Below are 21,435 nucleotides of genomic sequence, written 5' to 3' on the forward strand. Positions count from 1 at the left end.
TTTTTTCCTTCCCCTCCCCCATGGGTTCCTGTTAAGTTTCTCAGGATCCACATAAGAGTGAAACCATATGGTATCTGTCTTTCTCTGTATGGCTTATTTCACTTAGCATCACACTCTCCAGTTCCATCCACGTTGCTACAAAAGGCCATATTTCATTTTTTCTCATTGCCACGTAGTATTCCATTGTGTATATAAACCACAATTTCTTTATCCATTCATCAGTTGATGGACATTTAGGCTCTTTCCATAATTTGGCTATTGTTGAGAGTGCTGCTATGAACATTGGGGTACAAGTGCCCCTATGCATCAGTACTCCTGTATCTCTTGGATAAATTCCTAGCAGTGCTATTGCTGGGTCATAGGGTAGGTCTATTTTTAATTTTCTGAGGAACCTCCACACTGCTTTCCAGAGCGGCTGCACCAATTTGCATTCCCACCAACAGTGCAAGAGGGTTCCCGTTTCTCCACATCCTCTCCAGCATCTATAGTCTCCTGATTTGTTCATTTTGGCCACTCTGACTGGCGTGAGGTGATACCTGAGTGTGGTTTTGATTTGTATTTCCCTGATAAGGAGCGACGCTGAACATCTTTTCATGTGCCTGTTGGCCATCCGGATGTCTTCTTTAGAGAAGTGTCTATTCATGTTTTCTGCCCATTTCTTCACTGGGTTATTTGTTTTTTGGGTGTGGAGTTTGGTGAGCTCTTTATAGATTTTGGATACTAGCCCTTTGTCCGATATGTCATTTGCAAATATCTTTTCCCATTCCGTTGGTTGCCTTTTAGTTTTGTTGGTTGTTTCCTTTGCTGTGCAGAAGCTTTTTATCTTCATAAGGTCCCAGTAATTCACTTTTGCTTTTAATTCCCTTGCCTTTGGGGATGTGTCGAGTAAGAGATTGCTACGGCTGAGGTCAGAGAGGTCTTTTCCTGCTTTCTCCTCTAAGGTTTTGATGGTTTCCTGTCTCACATTCAGGTCCTTTATCCATTTTGAGTTTATTTTTGTGAATGGTGTGAGAAAGTGGTCTAGTTTCAACCTTCTGCATGTTGCTGCCCAGTTCTCCCAGCACCATTTGTTAAAGAGGCTGTCTTTTTTCCATTGGATGTTCTTTCCTGCTTTGTCAAAGATGAGTTGGCCATACGTTTGTGGGTCTAGTTCTGGGGTTTCTATTCTATTCCATTGGTCTATGTGTCTGTTTTTGTGCCAATACCATGCTGTCTTGATGATTACAGCTTTGTAGTAGAGGCTAAAGTCTGGGATTGTGATGCCTCCTGCTTTGGTCTTCTTCTTCAAAATTACTTTGGCTATTCGGGGCCTTTTGTGGTTCCATATGAATTTTAGGATTGCTTGTTCTAGTTTCGAGAAGAATGCTGGTGCAATTTTGATTGGGATTGCATTGAATGTGTAGATAGCTTTGGCTAGTATTGACATTTTGACAATATTTATTCTTCCAATCCATGAGCAGGGAATGTCTTTCCATTTCTTTAAATCTTCTTCAATTACCTTCATAAGCTTTCTATAGTTTTCAGCATACAGATCCTTTACATCTTTGGTTAGATTTATTCCTAGGTATTTTATGCTTCTTGGTGCAATTGTGAATGGGATCAGTTTCTTTATTTGTCTTTCTGTTGCTTCATTGTTAGTGTATAAGAATGCAACTGATTTCTGTACATTGATTTTGTATCCTGCAACTTTGCTGAATTCCTGTATCAGTTCTAGCAGACTTTTGGTGGAGTCTATCGGATTTTCCATGTATAATATCATGTCATCTGCAAAAAGCGAAAGCTTGACTTCATCTTTGCCAATTTGGATGCCTTTGATTTCCTTTTGTTGTCTGATTGCTGATGCTAGAACTTCCAGCACTATGTTAAACAGCAGCAGTGAGAGTGGGCATCCCTGTCGTGTTCCTGATCTCAGGGAGAAAGCTCTCAGTTTTTCCCCGTTGAGGATGATGTTAGCTGTGGGCTTTTCATAAATGGCTTTTATGATCTTTAAGTATGTTCCTTCTATCCCGACTTTCTCAAGGGTTTTTATTAAGAAAGGGTGCTGGATTTTGTCAAAGGCCTTTTCTGCATCGATTGACAGGATCATATGGTTCTTCTCTTTTTTTTTTTTGTTAATGTGATGTATCACGTTGATTGATTTGCGAATGTTGAACCAGCCCTGCATCCCAGGAATGAATCCCACTTGATCATGGTGAATAATTCTTTTTATATGCCGTTGAATTCGATTTGCTAGTATCTTGTTGAGAATTTTTGCATCCATATTCATCAGGGATATTGGCCTGTAGTTCTCTTTTTTTACTGGGTCTCTGTCTGGTTTAGGAATCAAAGTAATACTGGCTTCATAGAATGAGTCTGGAAGTTTTCCTTCCCTTTCTATTTCTTGGAATAGCTTGAGAAGGATAGGTATTATCTCTGCTTTAAACGTCTGGTAGAACTCCCCTGGGAAGCCATCTGGTCCTGGACTCTTATTTGTTGGGAGATTTTTGATAACCGATTCAATTTCTTCGCTGGTTATGGGTCTGTTCAAGCTTTCTATTTCCTCCTGATTGAGTTTTGGAAGAGTGTGGGTGTTCAGGAATTTGTCCATTTCTTCTAGGTTGTCCAATTTGTTGGCATATAATTTTTCATAGTATTCCCTGATAATTGTTTGTATCTCTGAGGAATTGGTTGTAATAATTCCATTTTCATTCATGATTTTATCTATTTGGGTCATCTCCCTTTTCTTTTTGAGAAGCCTGGCTAGAGGTTTGTCAATTTTGTTTATTTTTTCAAAAAACCAACTCTTGGTTTCGTTGATCTGCTCTACAGTTTTTTTAGATTCTATATTGTTTATTTCTGCTCTGATCTTTATTATTTCTCTTCTTCTGCTGGGTTTAGGCTGCCTTTGCTGTTCTGCTTCTAGTTCCTTTAGGTGTGCTGTTAGATTTTGTATTTGGGATTTTTCTTGTTTCTTGAGATAGGCCTGGATTGCAATGTATTTTCCTCTCAGGACTGCCTTCACTGTGTCCCAAAGCATTTGGATTGTTGTATTTTCATTTTCATTTGTTTCCATATATTTTTTAATTTCTTCTCTAATTGCCTGGTTGACCCACTCATTCGTTAGTAGGGTGTTCTTTAACCTCCATGCTTTTGGAGGTTTTCCAGACTTTTTTCTGTGGTTGATTTCAAGCTTCATAGCATTGTGGTCTGAAAGTATACATGGTATAATTTCAATTCTTGTAAACTTATGAAAGGCTGTTTTGTGACCCAGTGTATGATCTATCTTGGAAAATGTTCCATGTGCACTCGAGAAGAAAGTATATTCTGTTGCTTTGGGATGCAGAGTTCTAAATATATCTGTCAAGTCCATCTGATCCAATGTCTCATTCAGGGCCCTTGTTTCTTTATTGACCGTGTGTCTAGATGATCTATCCATTTCTGTAAGTGGGGTGTTAAAGTCCCCTGCAATTACCACATTCTTATCAATAAGGTTGCTTATGTTTATGAGTAATTGTTTTATATATTTGGGGGCTCTGGTATTCGGCGCATAGACATTTATAATTGTTAGCTCTTCCTGATGGATAGACCCTGTAACTATTATATAATGTCCTTCTTCATCTCTTGTTACAGTCTTTAATTTAAAGTCTAGTTTGTCTGATATAAGTATGGCTACTCCAGCTTTCTTTTGGCTTCCAATAGCATGATAAATAGTTCTCCATCCCCTCACTCTCAATCTAAAGGTGTCCTCAGGTCTAAAATGAGTCTCTTGTAGACAGCAAATAGATGGGTCTTGTTTTTTTATCCATTCTGATACCCTATGTCTTTTGGTTGGCGCATTTAATCCATTTACATTCAGTGTTATTATAGAAAGATACGGGTTTAGAGTCATTGTGATGTCTGTATGTTTTATGCTTGTAGTGATGTCTCTGGTACTTTGTCTCACAGGGTCCCCCTTAGGATCTCTTGTAGGGCTGGTTTAGTGGTGACAAATTCCTTCAGTTTTTGTTTGTTTGGGAAAACCTTTATCTCTCCTTCTATTCTAAATGACAGACTTGCTGGATAAAGGATTCTCGGCTGCATATTTTTTCTGTCTAGCACCCTGAAAATCTCGTGCCAATTCTTTCTGGCCTGCCAAGTTTCAAAAGAGAGATCAGTCACGAGTCTTATAGGTCTCCCTTTATATGTGAGGGCACGTTTACCCCTTGCTGCTTTCAGAATTTTCTCTTTATCCTTGTATTTTGCCAGTTTCACTATGATATGTCGCGCAGAAGATCGATTCAAGTTACATCTGAAGGGAGTTCTCTGTGCCTCTTGGATTTCAATGCCTTTTTCCTTCCCCAGTTCAGGGAAGTTCTCAGCTATTATTTCTTCAAGTACCCCTTCAGCACCTTTCCCTCTCTCTTCCTCCTCTGGGATACCAATTATGCATATATTATTTCTTTTTAGTGTATCACTTAGTTCTCTAATTTTCCCCTCATACTCCTGGATTTTTTTATCTCTCTTTTTCTCAGCTTCCTCTTTTTCCATAACTTTATCTTCTAGTTCACCTATTCTCTCCTCTGCCTCTTCAAGCCGAGCTGTGGTGGTTTCCATTTTGTTATGCATTTCGTTTAAAGTGTTTTTCAGCTCCTCGTGACTGTTCCTTAGTCCCTTGATCTCTGTAGCAAGAGATTCTCTGCTGTCCTGTATATTGTTTTCAAGCCCAGCGATTAATTTTATGACTATTATTCTAAATTCACTTTCTGTTATATTATTTAAATCCTTTTTGATCAGCTCATTAGCTGTTGTTATTTCCTGGAGATTCTTCTGAGGGGAATTCTTCCGCTTGGTCATTTTGGATAGTCCCTGGCGTAGGTAGGACCTGAAGGGCACTTCTCCTGTGCTGTGGTGTATAACTGGAGTTGATGGGCGGAGCCGCAGTCAGACCTGATGTCTGCTCCCAGCCCACCGCTGGGGCCACACTCAGACTGGTGTGTGCCTTCTCTTCCCCTCTCCTAGGGGCGGGATTCACTGTGGGGTGGCGTGGCCCGTCTGGGCTACTTGCACACTGCCAGGCTTGTGATGCTGGGGATCTGGTGTATTAGCTGGGGTGGGTAGGCAAGGTGCACGGGGGCAGGAGGGGCAGGCTTAGCTCGCTTCTCCTTAGGTGATCCACTTCAGGAGGGGCCCTGTGGCAGCAGGAGGGAGTCAGATCCGCTGCCGGAGGTTTGGCTCCGCAGAAGTGCAGAGTTGGGTGTTTGCGCGGATCGAGCAAGTTCCCTGGCAGGAACTGGTTCTCTTTGGGATTTTGGCTGGGGGATGGGCGGGGGAGATGGCGCTGGCGAGCGCCTTTGTTCCCCACCAAACTGAGCTCTGTCGTCCGGGGGCTCAGCAGCTCTCCCTCCCTTTGTCCTCCAGCCTTCCTGCTTTCCGAGCAGAGCTGTTAACTTATGACCTCCCAGACGCTAAGTCGCGTTTGCTGTCGGAACACAGTCCGTCAGGCCCCTCCACTTTTGCCAGCCAGACTCGGGGGCTCTGCTTGGCCGGCGAGCTGCCCCTCCGCCCCGGCTCCCTCCCGCCAGTCCGTGGAGTGCGCACCGCCTCGCCGCCCTTCCTACCCTCTTCCGTGGGCCTCTCGTCTGCGCTTGGCTCCGGAGACTCCGTTCTGCTAATCCTCTGGCGGTTTTCTGCGTTATTTAGGCAGGTGTAGGTGGAATCTAAGTGATCAGCAGGACGCGCGGTGAGCCCAGTGTCCTCCTACGCCGCCATCTTCCCTCCTCCCTGATGAGTATTGACAAATATAAACATTTAGGTAGCCATTACCCCAATCATGGTGCAGAATATTTTCATCACTGCAAAAGTTTCCTAATGCTCTTTTGCACTTCCTATCCCTCTCTCTACCTGTGCCGCCAAGCAACCACTGGTCTCCTTTATGCTTCTATAGGTTCTTTTGCATTTTCTATAGTTTTCTAGGGATGGAATCATGCAGTATGCACTCGTTTGTATCTGGCTGCCAGAATGTGTTTGAGATATATCCGTGATGTTGCCTGTACCAGCAATTCCTTTGTTTGTTTGTTTGTTTGTTTGTTTTGTTTTGTTTTTAATGAGCAGCATTCCATTGAATGAACTTGTCTATTCATTCACCTGCTCCTGGCCATTTGAGTTGTGCCCACTTCTAAGCTATTATGAATAAAGTTGCTATAAACATTGTTGTACAAGTCTTTCTGTGGATGTATGCTTTCATTTCTCCTGGGCACAGACCTGAGAGTGGAATTCGTAAGTCATGTGTTTAATTTCATAAGAAACTGCCAAAATATCTTTCCAAGTGACTGTACCATTTTACGTTCTTACCAGTAGCGTATGAGAGATCTAATCACTCCACATCCGCACCTACATTTGATCTCCCTTTCAGCCATTCTACGGAGGCATAGTAGTAACTCCTTGTGGTGGTTTTTATTAGCATTCCCCCGATGACTAAGGTTGGTGGACATCTCCTGATGTATCTTTGTTTTGTTTTGTTTTGTTTTTGCCATCCATATGTCTTTTGTGAAGTGTTCTCCCTTTCCTTTTTCTCTTGTTCACCAAGTAGCTATTCCCTATTTCTTTCAATCCCCATCTTTGGCTTAGAATGGCATATATCTGCTTTTTCTGAGCATGAAAATCTTCCCAGTTTTCTCCCTGACAGTAAGCCCAAGGCAGGGGTTCTACGGGGTGAATATGTTTACTGTAGGGAGGGAGGAAATGCTCCATGGAAATGTGTGCAAAATGCTTATTCACCGCACTATTTTCATGGTCTAATCTTTCAAACAAAACAAAATAAACTAGTTTTTAAGAAGCAATGGGAAATTTCTGCCACATAAATATTAGTGTTTTGAATCCAAAGAAGTCAATAAAGCTGAATTAAGAAAAAGAATCTCTCCTGTGGTTTCTTGGGCTGATTTCATTGAACTCGTTAATAAAATGCAATGTTCGGTACAGAAGATTTTTAGCATCTCTTCATGACTTCTTCTTTTAGTGACTGAAAGCTATAACTCATCTTGACAGTAAGCCATATTCAACATTCTCTATGATCAGATTAGAAAGTTTCACCTTCTTAGAGATCTGCTTTGCCAGCTAGCTCATCTATGGGGAACAACTTGAAAATTATTTTTCTAGAGATTTGAAATATGAAAACATAGAAGACAGACAGGGAGGTTGAATAATGAGAAAATGGTTAACCAGTTAAGAGTTATAGCTCTGGGATGCCTGCATGGTTCAGTCAGTTAAGTGTCTGACTTCTACTCAGGTCATGATCTCATGGTTCATGAGTTAAAGCCCTCCATTGGGCTCTACACTGACAGTGTGGAGCCTGCTTGGGATTCTCTCTCTCTCCCTCTCTCTCAGCCCCTCCCCTTTTCACACACTCTTTCTTTCTCTCAAAAATAAATAAAACATGAAAAAGATGTTCATTGTACATCTATAAGCTTGTCAGACCACAGGACAGGAATCTGTGCACTCTGTAACATGGTACCATGACTTATGCCTTCCAGAGGCTGCAGAAAGTGTGTACTTACCATGCTCCCTTCAGGGGCTTTTCTCCCCCGACCTGGAGCCCTACGGCTCTCCTGATGACCCTTTTTCGTCATGATTTCTCCTGCGTACCTCATGTTCCTGCAGTAATGTGATTCCCACCCAGGGTTCACCTTTCCGTGGTACTTGTCTGAATTACCACATTTCCAGATTGAGGGGTAAGGAGACAAATACTCGTCCCTCTTTCACTAGGCTTCAAACTCATTAAAATATGTAAGCTCAGCTTTTGTCAATTTGTTTTTGCCTCTTATTTTAAATATCAGCAAATTATACTTTTTCATTACCTTCGTAGTGTTCCACGTATGCAACACTAAACTCTCTGAGTGTGTTAGTTTTATTTGGCAGTTTGTATCTTTGTATTTTTGTTTATTTTTTCAATTAAAAAAATAAATTTTAATCCCTGTCTTAATTTTTGGGGGGGATTGTTTTTAAATCCCTGTCTTAATCTGTTTGGGCTGCTGTAATGGGCTGGGTGGCTAATAAACAGCAGAAATTCATTTCTCACAGTTCAGGAGGCTCAATGTCCAAGATCAAGGCACCAGCAGTAGCCTTATGATGAAAGCCTTCTTCCTGGTGCACAACTGGTACCTTCTTGCTATGTCCTCATATCATGGGAGGAAAGAAGATCTCTCTACAGCCGCTTTTATAAAGGCACTAGTCCCATTCATGAGGGTTTCACCCTCATGACCCAATCACATCTCAAAGGTCTCCCTTACTAATACTATCCACTTTGGTAGTTACGCTTTGTACATATGAATTTTGGGGAGGGGGGGACACAAACATTTAGATTTTAACAATCCCTTTACCTTCCACTGTATTTGGAGTTTATTCTTTTATTTTAACTTTTCAGATTGGATGCATAGCTCAGTATGTTTCAGGTTTTTAACATTTTCAAATATAATTTAAAAATCAAATTTTTCCTTTGAGAATAACTTTAACTACATTAATGCATTTTTAATGTGCAGAACTGTTATTGTTATTCACTTGTAAGTATTTTCTAATTTCCATTATGATTTTTTCGTTGAATTTTTTTTAAGTTTAAGCGATCTGGGGGTTTTTCTTTTGGTTATATTTAAAATTAATTGCATTGTACTTAGAAAACATGGTCTGTGTTTTTTCTAACTCGTGTGTGTGTGTGTGTGTGTGTGTGTGTGTGTGTGTGTGTATGTTTGATTTGTTTCATGGCTTAATATATAGGTAATTTCCATAAATATCTTTTTATGCTGAAGAATCCAGCCTGCAGTGTTGAATATGTAGTTCTATACAAATCCATTGATCAAGCTTGTTAATTGCGTGGTTCAAATGTTCTCTATCTTAAATGATCTCACTTTTATTTGATTGATCTACTAATAACTGAGATTCAGCCACCATGGTGGTGGATTTATCAAGTTCCTCCTATACTTCATTCAACTTGTACTTTATTGTTTTTGAGGCTGTATTATTTGGTGCCTTCAGATTTCAAATTGACATATCTTTCTGGTGAATGAGATTCTTCACTTTGTTAAAGACTTTTGCCTTAGGTTTTATTTATCTGAAAGCGATAGTGGTTTCATTTTGGTGAGTGTTTGCCTGTTATATAATTTCTCATTCTTTCTATTTTTATGATGTATGTGTATCTTTGTAAGCAATATAGGTCAGAAATCAAAATTTTTTGAAAATGTTTTTTTTTAATAAATAAACTCAGTCCATTTAAATTATTTGGATTATTAATTTTATGTTATCCATATATTTTTACTTGTGTGCTCCTTGTGCAGTACATCTTTTTCCATATTTTCTCTTTCTCATTTATTTTGATATTAAATAATTGTGTTTTTCATTTTTCTTTTCTTTTAAAATTTTTTTTAACGTTTATTTATTTTTGAGACAGAGAGAGACAGCATGAATGGGGGAGGGTCAGAGAGAGGGAGACACAGAATCGGAAACAGGCCCCAGGCTCCGAGCTGTCAGCATGGAGCCCGACACGGGGCTCGAACTCACAGACCGCGAGATCGTGACCTGAGCCGAAGTTGGCCGCTCAACCGACTGAGCCACCCAGGCGCCCCCATTTTTCTTTTCTTAATTGGACGTTATATACTGTCTTTTTAGCTTATTAATAATTACTCTTATTAGTAACTTAATTACCAATAGTTACTCTTGAATTAATAGTAACTAATAGTTAACTCTTGAGTTACACTTAATTTTTAAAATAAACAATATCTTTACCCTTCTTTCTATCAAAACAAGTATCCTAGAAGGCTGTCACTCAAATCACCCATTTCTCAGATATCATTATATTATCTACTGTTTTAATATGATTTTAATGGTGATAATCTTTCAAATTATACATTATTATTACTTTTATACATATCTATGTTGACACACTTATCTACGTGTTTACAATTATTTTTGCTTGTCATTGTCCCTTTTATAGTAGACCTTTTTTTTTTCTGGGATCATTTTCTTTCTTCCCAAAGTACACCTTTTAGGCTTTCCTTTGATGAGGGTCTGTTGGTGGTAAAATTCCTCAGGATCATTTATTTTTAAAGCCCAAAATATTTTTATTTCGCCTTCATTTTGGAAAGACTGCTTTTTCTGTGTATCCAATTTTAGGTTGGCAGTTCCTTTCTGTCAACTCTCTGAATATATGTTATTACACTTTGTTTCTAGTTTCATTTGTTACTAGTGCGAGACCAGCTCTCAGGATAAATGTAGCTCTTTTATTGGTCTTTATTTTTTTTTCCTCCAGTCTCCTTTTAGTCTGCCTTTGGTGTCTGCAATTTTACTACCGTGTATCTAGCAAGGACTACTTTTGATTACACTATGTGGCGGGGTGCCTAGGTGGCTCAGTGGATTAATCATCTGACCTCAGCTCAGGTCATTATCTTGTGGCTCCTGGGTTTGATGCCCACATCGGGCTCTGTGCTGACAGCTCAGAGCCTGGAGCCTGTTTCTGATTCTGTGTCTCCCTCTCTCTCTCTGCCTCTCCCCACTTATCCTGTCTTTCAAAAATGAATAAACGTTAAAAAAAAAACTATACTGACTCTGATGATTCATGTCTTCTATGTGTTTTGAATATTCTTGGCCATGAACTCTTCAGGTAATACTTTTCAGCAGCCTCTTACTGTCGTCTCCTGTAAATGTCATCACGATTAACTTTCCCATCTATTCTGTGTGGTTTTTGTCCTTTTATGTTGCTATGAAGTGGTATTCAGAGACTAGAAAATTTTTTTTATATTTATTTAGAGACAGAGAGAGATTGAGAGAGAGAGAGAGGGAGTACACTGGGCAGAGGCAGAGAGAGAGGGAGAGAGAATACCAAGGAGGCTCCATGCTGTCTGCACAGAGCCAGACATGGGGCTGGAACTCATGAACAGTGAGCTCATGACCTGAGCCAACACCAAGAGTTGCACGCTTAACTGACCGAGCCACCCAGGTGCCCCTAGCAGCAACAACAAAAATTCAAACTATAATGGAGTTATGTGAGTATAGTATATTAAAGATTATATATTGTTTCATTAAAAACCCCACAAGACTGAGTGTCTTCAAACAATAATTATCATTTTCTTATGTTCCTGTGGGTTGGCTGGATATTTCTTCCATCTTTTTGCTTGGAAGGAGTGATTATGTCAATGGACAACTGTCAGCATGGCTACACTCACATGTATGAGCCTTATTTAGCCTTTTTATGGCTAAAAGCAAGAAAGCTTTACTTTAAGAAGTAAAAACAAACAAAAACAGTGAAAAGCCATTTTTTTTTCTTTTCTTTTACTGAAAAGCAGAGAAGATTTAAAAGATTATTTGGGCATGTCAAAAAGACTCAGTAGTCAATATGAAAAAGCTGCCAAAGCAGGCCAGTTTGATAACCCTTAAGAAAAAATACACCAATATGTTTATAAGTTAATAATAATATTAATTTACAAAATAATGGTGTTGAGCCCTTGCGTGGCTCAGTAGGTTAAGCGTCCAACTTTGAGCTCGAGTCATGATCTCACGGCTAGTGAGTTCGAGCCCCATGTCAGGCTCTGTGCTGACAGCCCAGAGCCTGGACCCTGCTTCAGATTCTGTGTCTCCTTCTCTCCCTCTCTCGCAAAAATAAAAAAACATTAGAAAACAATTTTAAACAGTGTTATTTGGACATTTGGAAAAGGCTGTGGATCAAATGCATTGTTTTGAAAATTGGTAAAAGAATAGCATGAAGCTTGGGCACCTGGGTGGCTCAGTCGGTTAAGTGTCCCACTGTTGGTTTTGGCTCAGGTCATGATCTCATGGTTCTGTGAGTTCAAGTCCCACATCGGGCTCTGCACTGATGGTGTGGAGCCTGCTTGGGATTCTCTCTGACCCTTTCTCTCTGTCTCCCTCTCTCAAAATAAAAAAGTAAACTTAAAAAAAAAAAAGAATCGCATCAAGCTTTTATCCTGTCTTTCCTTTTTGTATTAGGCTTCAAGGTAATCAAATGTTGATAAGAGAAAGTTCTCTTTGTAGATGCATTTGAACCAATGGTTGAAGAAAGAATGACGGAATTGAATATTGCCATTTTTGCAACCCAGACTGAAATAATGGATCTCGGCAGTAATTATTAATTGTTAACATCAAAAAGGAGAGACAAATAGACACTACATGTCTCTTGATAGAAGTATGCGATGCTACCATAAAAAAACCATGCGAAAAAAACAAAGCCAAAACAAAAAAACTTGAATCAGAGCTTTAGATCTAAGTACCAATGTACAGCATATAAGAAATAGAGGAACATGTTAAATGACACCACAGAGAGGCAATCGATAAAATTCAGTTTGTAATAAACTAGAGAAGATAAATGTCTAGTTGCTTCAACAAATAGATTTGAGGAAAAGGAGAAAAAAAGATGGTGGAATGAACTGTTGATTAAAACAAACTTAAGGGACATAAAAACAATCACAGTGTATAGCTCTCATTTGAATCCTGATGAAAACAAATCGTAAAATACAACATTATGAGATAATTGAGGAAAACAGGAGTCTTTTTTTAAGGGTGATAAGGGTATTGTGCCTGTATATTTTTAAAGATTATCTTTTAGAGATAAATACAGAAATGTTTATGGGTTAAATAAAATGATGTCTGGAATTTACTTCAAAATTCAGTAGGGAAAGTAGGGGGCATGTTATCAAACAAAGTTTCTGTGAGTAGACCACTGCTGCACATTATTGATGGGTAATGGAGATTTGTTATATTATTTGTTATATTATTCTCTCTACTTTTGTATATGTTTGAAGATTTGTATTTTAAAAAAATGGTGCTAAAAGGAGAAACTAGTTTTCCGTGGTGAGGTTAGGATTTGAACAGAGGTAGGAATAAAACCACTGTAGACTAGAAAATAAACTGGAAAATTTTTATGGTTTGTTACCAGCTCATATTTTTGATTGCCTGTTTCATTTCTTTAAACACATTAAATCTATGTTTTAAAAAAAGTTGTATCCCATTAAAAATTTTTTTTAATGTTTTTAATTTATTCTTGAGAGACAGAGACAGAGTGTGAGTGGGGGAGGGGCAGAGAGAGAGAGGGAGACACAGAATCCGAAGCAGGTTCCAGGCTCTGAGCTGTCAACACAGAGCCCGATGCGGAGCTCGAATTCACAAATGGTGAGATCATGACCTGAACTGAAGTTGGACGCTTAACCGACTAAGCTCCCCAGGCTCCCCAGTTGTATTCCATTTTTGATCATTGTAACAAGTTTGGTGTTTTGAGGTCCAATTCTACTCTGTTGTTGCGTAACTCAGCCTCTTCTGGCGTTTACTCATTAGGTTCTCAAAAACTTACTTAAATTAGGAAAGAAATCAAAATAACATCACTTCACAGCAAAATATTGAAAGCAAGTAAGAGAGCTTTCAAGTCAGAAAAAAAAAAATGAAGCCACAAATTCACCACTTACCATCTGAACTTGGACAGATTACTTACTATTATTTTTTACATCTAAGCTTACTCATCCTCAAAATCTAGATGGTAATAGATATTTCAGAGAATTCCTGTGAGAATTAATGAATAATTCATGGAAAATAGCACAAAGCTGATATGCTTAAGTACTCTAAAAATGGTAGCTTTATATATCTATATCTATATAGATATAGATATATGTATAAATATATCTTTATATATATATATGTGTATATATATATATATATATATATATATATATATATATATATATATCTCACTAGCTATGATTCCTGAATTGGGGAGTAATGTAGATAAATCTCACATTTGCATGTAAAACCACCAAAGGATTTTTCCTTCATGTCCATCGACCTGACATCTAATCTTTAGATTACAAAATCAGATATGTAAATAATGCTACATTTAAAACTGGGCTTGGATTGTGTAACTGACAACACTCTTAGAAACCACATCTAACATTTTCGGGGTGCCTGGGTGGCACAGTTGGTTAAGCGTCTGACTTGGGCTCAGGTCATGATCTCTTGGTTTGAGGGTTTGAGCCCTATATGTCGATCTCAGTGCTGACAGCTCAGAGCCTGGAGCCTGCTTCAGAGTCTGTGTCTCCCTCTCTGTCTCTCTGCCCCTCCCCTGCTCATGCTTTGTCTGTCTCTCTCAAAAATAAATAAACGTTAAAAAAAAAAAAAAGAAACCACATCTAACATTTTGGACCAATCACATTGAGTAACAGAAATGAAATACACTTGGTTATTCCATTACCTTTTTTTTGTTGTTTAAAGTAAATGATGTATCTTCTTTAAAAGAAGTGTAAATCTAGGGTTTACAAGATTGAAATTGTGAAATTCAATTGATGAAATTGTGTTGAGTGATTTAATCCTTTGCACAAATAATTGACTGCAGAGCATGGGTTGAGTGTATTGTTGGTTTCCGAATGATGGTCTTAATTATGGTCTAAGCATTAGAAATTAAATCATTGTATAGTTTTATTTGTTTGAAATTAGAGCTTTCTTCTTACCCCAAAAGACTACAAGGAGGAAGTGCTTCAGTTATTAACCCTTTCAGGACACCAGAGTCAATACCCCAATACTGCCTTGGCATCCCGAAGAAACAATTCCATATATGTTACTTCACCAAAACCGCACAGGAATAATTTCCTACTTGAGAATCTACTTTGTATGATGCACTTCAGTGACTCCAAAGATCATTTTTCAGAATCTCAAGGGCAGGTCTCTCCTTTTGATTTGAATCAAAGGTTTCATCTACAAAGAAAAAAATATGAAGAATGACAGTGTCTTTCCGTTTGTCATGCTCAGTTACAATTGTACTGAGTGATTCATGCAACAGAATCTAGCACGTCATGTATCAATTTTTTTTTGTCTGAAGGCCTGCAAGATATCTCACTCTTATAAGTTATTATGGAAACTGGAACTATTTTCTAAGTAAAATGCTAATTCAAGTCCATACACCTGCTGTATGTGTTTCTAACATAAAATTCATTCTGGCCATCAGCTAGTTTACCCTCTTCTTTCTTTAGAAAAGAAATGGATGCTGAGACAAACCAGAAAATCAAAATCAAATAGTTTAGCTGCATTTTTCTTGTTATTCAGTTATTCAGTTATTTCACAATTGCTCAATAGGCACCTGTTGGTCATGCTGTAGGACCCAACCTAGAATTCTTTAATTACCTGACAAAACGCACTGGATCTCCAGTGGCATTCAAGTACACACATGTGAAAGACATAAGAGGTCAAAAGTAAAGTCAGCACATGCATATGGCATTCCAGGGACATATGCAGTATCTTCTCTCTCCCTCCACTAATCCTTGTAAGTCAATTTAAAATAATGACTGATTGGGGCACCTGGGTGGCTCAGTCGGTTACGCATCTGACTTCAGCTCAGGTTATGATCTCAACAGTGGGTTTGAGCCCCGCGTGGAGCTCTGTGCTGACAGCTCAGAACCTGGAGACTGCTTCGGATTCTGTGTCTCCTTTCTCTGCCCTTCCCCAACTCACACTCTGTTTCTCTCTCTCAAAAATAAATAAACGTTAAAAAAATAAAAAAATAAAATAATGACTGATTATTTTTTCATCTCCCACATAATTACAGTCACCCTCAAGGCTGATCTTTATATTTATTAATTTACTGCACTTTGCTTCTTCAGGAGACAGACAAATCAGGATGATGACATTTGCCGGGCCCTAAGCTACTGGTGGCTGCACAGTGATTCATGGATGTGTCCTCAGGAAGAGCCATTTCATCATCTGGGGCTTCTATAAAATTTGAAGTTAAAAAAATAAAACCGTGTGTGTGTGCGTGTGTGGGTGCGTGTGGCGACAATCCTCTCTCTCTTCCTTATTCCAGCAAGAACTGAGACACAATTGTCAAACTTCTCTCCCCTGCAGTATAGATCACTTTGGATTGTTTCCTTTTGATAACATTTTCTCCCTTTCAAAGGTCTCTTTAGTTTGAAGATAGAAAATGCACCTGTAACATGTTGAGAGGGAGAGAGAGAACACTGTGATTTTTTCCCTGACTTCTACACCCATTGAAGAATTTGTGTGAAGGTGGACGTCTGAGACCCCGCTGCAGGAACACAGATAGGTGAAGTTTGGATAGTTGCTTTTGCTGGAGAGCCAGGGGATCACTTCACAGCACTATGCTTGCAAGGCTAGCCCTCTGAGACTATTGATTTTCTCCTGGCTACTTCCCTCTTCTCCTAGTTATATGGAACTTTTAAGACATGTTAGCAAGGCCATGTTTTTACGTGATGCATTTTATTGATGATAGAGTTAAATTCTACGCGCAGGGCTTATTCCTGACTACCGAGAGGTAATTAATGATTGTCCAATCTTGAGAATTCGCTGTGGCTGCTCACCAATGGAGTTCGGGGGAAAGGAGGCCAGAAGCCAGGCAACAGGACCCATAGGCTGTCCATCTGAAGTTTTCTAGCTAACAAGCCACCTGAATGAAAAAGCATCCCAGCCAGGGGAGAAAGGGACCCCATCTAACCAGTGAACAATGAGATGAGATAGTTCATTAATTTGTCTTGGCACTCTATCAACACACTGCCGCCCAGATTCAATACATGGGATTTCCCTCCTCAAAATAATTCTTGCTCAATGTTTAGACTTCTTTAGATCTATCTGAAGTTTCTGCTTGGAGACATAATTTCATATATTTAAGCAAAATCAACCACTGGGAACCGATAACATAAAAAGAAAATGTTCGAATAATAAAATTTAGTAAAACATGAGCCTATCGAGTTATAGCACATTTATTTATCGAATCACGAAGGGTAAGTATCACAAAAACCCAGACATCCAGCCTCCCTGGCAAGACTGGCATCTGTATTGGTTCAAGAAGGTGCATTTATGGTCCAGCTGCCTTGATAAGCAGCAGTTGGGCAAGTGTCTGTCACAGAATCATATCTTAGATACTAGAAAGGGCACTGAACCATCACAGGCTTGTGGACTTGGGACAGCCAAGTCATAATATAATTTTAAAGGGAAGTCTAATTCCCATTTAAAAAAATGAAACAATCCTTTCACCTTAAGATGTGTTTAGCCAACAAAACAAGCACAGGTAACCCTTGCTTTTGGAATGTTGGCATCATACCACTTTGCTTTTATGAAGGACCTACATTAGCACCTGTTTTCGCTAATTAGAAGAAATCTGAAGAGGATTTTCTCTTTTTTTTTATTTGAGAAAGAGAGAGAAAGAGAAAGAGGAGAAAGAGAAAGAGAAAGAAAGAGAAAGAGAAAGAGAAAGAGAAAGAGAAAGAGAAAGAGAAAGAGAAAGAGAAAGAGAAAGAGAAAGAGAAAGAATCCCAGGGAGTCTCCATGCTCAGTGTGGAGCCTGATGCAAGGCTTGATCCCACAACGTGGGATCATGACCTGAGCTGAAGTCGAATCCAACGCTCAACTGACTGAGCCCCCCAGACACCCCAGAGGACTTTCTCTTTTAGGAAAAAAAAAGCAAAAAAAAGCAAAAAATAGCTTCAGTCAGCCCTTACAGAGGCAGCAACAACCCTGAGCAGTGAGAGTGGTCCCACCCAGCTCCTTCCCCAGAAACTACACTCAGCATCTCAGCATCAAGTCGCCAGAGCCTTAAACTGTGTCTGTGGGAGTCTGTGCTCTCTCTCAGTTTATTTTGTGCAGCCGCTACCAAGATGTATCCTAAGGTATCTGAAAAGCCTAAGAGAGGTGATTTTTTGAGTCTAGGAACATTCACAGCTTTTTTCCATATACATTAATGGTAATGCCTTCTTTGCTTTATGCCATTTAAGTTTACAAAAATTTTCATCGAAGCCCTGTGCTTCCGGAAAGTGGGGGGGAGCCTGTATGATTCTAGTCATCATTCTATACGTTTTATACACATCCTCTTTGATGAACACTGGAGGAAGTCTGAGATGATGAAAAGCAATACATTTGTTGCCTTGCTCTCAAGATGCGACCTCTCTTTGAGAAAACTGAACTAAAAGGCTCCGAAAAATAAGTAACAGGTAACAAGGTATGACAAAGCTGTATGAGACCACGTTCAAAGCTGTATGGACCTAACATGGAGACTTTCCTTTCTTCCATGCAGGTAAGTAGGTTAGCTATGACCTCCGTCAGTTGCGCCTCCCAGTTTTCTGGCTTTGGTCCTTGCAAAAGGACCTTGATGTACCCTTTCATTATATGAAAGACAATGGAACTTGAAAGCACAATTGTTTACAGCGATGAAAATTTGGATTTAACTGAAATGTCCCAAACTATGAGTAAAGATTATGGGCCACCTATCCAAAAGAATATGTAGCTATTAAAATGATTTTGTTGCTCTACATTTACAGAGTTGAAAAAAGGTTGATATCCAGGGAAACAGCAGGTTATAGAATTTTTGTAAAACTATTACAAGAATAAGACATTTTTTCCTCCACATTTTGGATATAAGAAATGCCACATTTTCAAATTTCACTACTGTATATAGTTAGGGGGCAGGTAATCTGACATTGTTACCAGGGATTTGTATTAGCACGAGACGTTTGCAGAGTCTGGTGTAGTCCTTCTGAGAGGTCACTGTGGCCCTGGGTTCTCTACTGTCCAGGAGGATCCCCATCCCAAAGGACCTGGGTGACCCTCTCTTCCCAGTAAAGGGAAACTTCTCTCCCCGGGGGACTGAAGGAGGAGTCTCAGGTTGGTAGATTGAGTCTGTGAAACTCAATTTCTGACTTCCTTAAAAATGAAAAAGTGAAGCCATTCTCCTCCTTTCTGATCTTTTTATAGTGACAAAAAATAAAGAAAAACCATGAATAAGTTTCCCTGCCAGTCTATAATGCATATAATTTATTATGTACGCATTGTATGATGTAAAGATTGAATGGATATATAACCAAAACATTGACAGGAATTATTCTAAAATGTCCAATTATGTTATTATCTTCTTCCTTTTTTTTTTTAAAAAAAGATCTGTGTCATCTAGTTTTTCTCATTTTTCATTTTACAATAAATATAGATTGAATATAGATGAATTTTTGGTAATAGAGCCTTGTCCTTCTATATCTTTAAAAGCCATTTTAAAATCTTTCATAAATAAGGGATACATTAAAAAAATTTAAGTTTATTTATTTTGAGAGAGAGGGAGTGTGAGCAGGGGAAGAGTATAGAGAAAGAGAGAATTCCAAGCAGGCTCTGCACTGTCAGCACAGAGCCTGATGTGGGGCTTGAACTCACAGTGAGATCATGACATGAGCCCAAATCAAGAGTCAGATGCTTTACTGAGCTACTCAGGTGCCCCAAGGGATACATTATTTTAATGCTTCTTTATTGATTGTGTGTATGTGTGTGTGTGTGTGTGTGTGTTTGAGAGAGAGAGAGAGAGAGAGAGAGAGAGAGAGAGAGAGGGAGAGAGAGTGAGAGCATGTGCATGTGAGTGAGGTAGGAGCAGAGAGAGAGAGGGAGAATGAACTGTGAGATCATGATCTGAGCTGAAATCAAGCGTTGGACATTTAATGGACTAAACCGCCCAGGGGATACGTTTTTAAAAAATCATTTTTAGTGCTCACAATGACACTGTGATGTAGGTGTATTCTCCCTCATTTATCAATGTGATAACTATGTTATGAGGGATTCAAGTTGTGAACAAAGTCTTAGAGACTAGTAAATTGCAGAGTGAGAATTTGGAACATGCCTTCTCAATATAGATGTGTGTGGGTTTTTTTAACCAATCTGATTTTAGGGAGAAATACTAATTTGAATAATTTGTTCTTGGCTAATTTAAATTTATAGGATGCATTTGCAAGGCAAAGGTCGTCTCTCTAGTGGATCCTCTGGAAACCTCATTTGCTACTCTAGAGGGGAGAGAATGAAACAAGGGAGTGGAGACACAAACTTAGCAGCTTAAAACCACACGGATTTATTGTCTCATAGTTCTGTAGGTCAGGAATCCAGGGGCTCAAAGAGCTCTATTCCAGGTCCCAAAGGACTGAAATCATGGTTCGGGATGCTCTAGGCTTTTATCAGAGGCTTTGGGAGAAGGTCTGGTTCCAGACTCATTCAGTTTGTGGGCAGAAATGACTTATGTGTGGTTGCAGGAGTGAGGTCCCGTTGCCTTGCTGGCTGTGGCTGGGATCATTTTCAGCATGGAGAGAGCCACTGCAGTTTCCTGTGAGTCTTCCTGAGTGTCTCTGACTCATCTCTGCTGCCCCAGCTCTTCTCTGTCGTTAGCTAGAGAAACTCTGCTTTTAAGGAGTCAAGTAATTAGATTGGGCTCCCCTGGATAAAACAGGCTACCCTCCCTAATTTAATCCATAACCTCAATTATATCTGTAAGCCCCGTCACAGCCCTACCTAGACAGTGTTTGAATAACCAGGAGATGGAATCTTGGGGGAACATCTTTAAAATTTTGCCGGTTGCCAATATTTTTTTCCCTTCAAAACCTGGAGATACGAGTACGCACACTATTTTCAAAAGGTTAATATGGTTTTGATAACCTCCAAAGCTATGCCTAAACATTTGATACATTTCAGATATTCAGAGAGTTGGTTCCCCCAAATCCACACCTTGAGGAGTTTTGTCTGTAGATGTTTCAGAACAGGGTTTCTGAAGTCTCACATGAGTGTGTATGTTCATCCTTGCTGGGAAAGTGGAACACAAATATTCCCAAGCAATCCATGATTTCATTGAGAGTCGAGCCTCTGGAGGGTTCAGGGGTAAATACCAACGTGAAAAGACCTCGTTAGTACACAAGTGACCTGGTTATCACATAAGCTTACAGTTCCACAGTTTGGGTGTCAGTTCACAGTATAGCTGACTGTTGGCTCACTTTGTAGACATTGGTGTTCATCTAAACAGTATTCATCACCAGTACTCTGGCCAGGATATACAGTTTTACCATGAATTTGGTTGCTATGAACATAAACTGAGTTCAAAGAGATAAACTTTGACGACCGGATAAACATCCAGTCCCCTAGACCTCTTCCCCACCCCCCGCCCCGGTCCTTGTTTTTAATGAAATAACCCAGTTTAGCTTTATAAACTTTATCCTGACCTGCCATAGACCACTTCCAAAAGAGTATTACTGTCTTTAAGGGATAGGCATATTCCCATAAATTAGCTAAAAAGTGGACCCGATTTTGCCATTAGAAAGTATAGATATATTCCTCTAGCGAGTTGCTCTCTTCCTTAGCAGAAAACAACAACAACAACAACAAAACCTAAATAGATACAACACCTGGAAATATACCAGATGATAGATAGATAGATAGATAGATAGATAGATAGATAGATAGATGTGATGGATAGATTAGATAGATTAGTAGATAGATAGATATAGATAGATAAATGGCAGGAGACAGTGGAGAATCTGAGAGGTTAGACAATACATTTTGACAAGGAAGCCTGAATGAATTCTGAAATGGAGATAAGATGAGTGGATATTGTTAAGGTAGATACATGTTTCGGAGAAATCAGTAAATAGACCTTTAAACCTCTGGTATTGCAAAGACCAAACTTCCTTTTTAAGGAAA

General features: G+C 39.2%; 1 long non-coding RNA gene across 4 annotated transcripts in view; it reads left to right on the forward strand.

Moving 5' to 3' along the window:
* Window positions 1-16,650, forward strand: part of LOC111557297 — a 175,423-nt gene extending 158,773 nt beyond the window's left edge. For all 4 annotated transcript variants that reach the window (XR_006594619.1, XR_006594618.1, XR_002737265.2 and 1 more), the window contains exon 6: window positions 15,594-16,650. This is a non-coding gene — a long non-coding RNA (uncharacterized LOC111557297). The remainder of the gene's footprint in view (window positions 1-15,593) is intronic.
* Window positions 16,651-21,435: the final 4,785 nt, after the last annotated feature.

The sequence above is a fragment of the Felis catus genome, chromosome A2 (assembly GCF_018350175.1).
Source record: "Felis catus isolate Fca126 chromosome A2, F.catus_Fca126_mat1.0, whole genome shotgun sequence".
NCBI classification, from domain to species: domain Eukaryota; kingdom Metazoa; phylum Chordata; class Mammalia; order Carnivora; family Felidae; genus Felis; species Felis catus.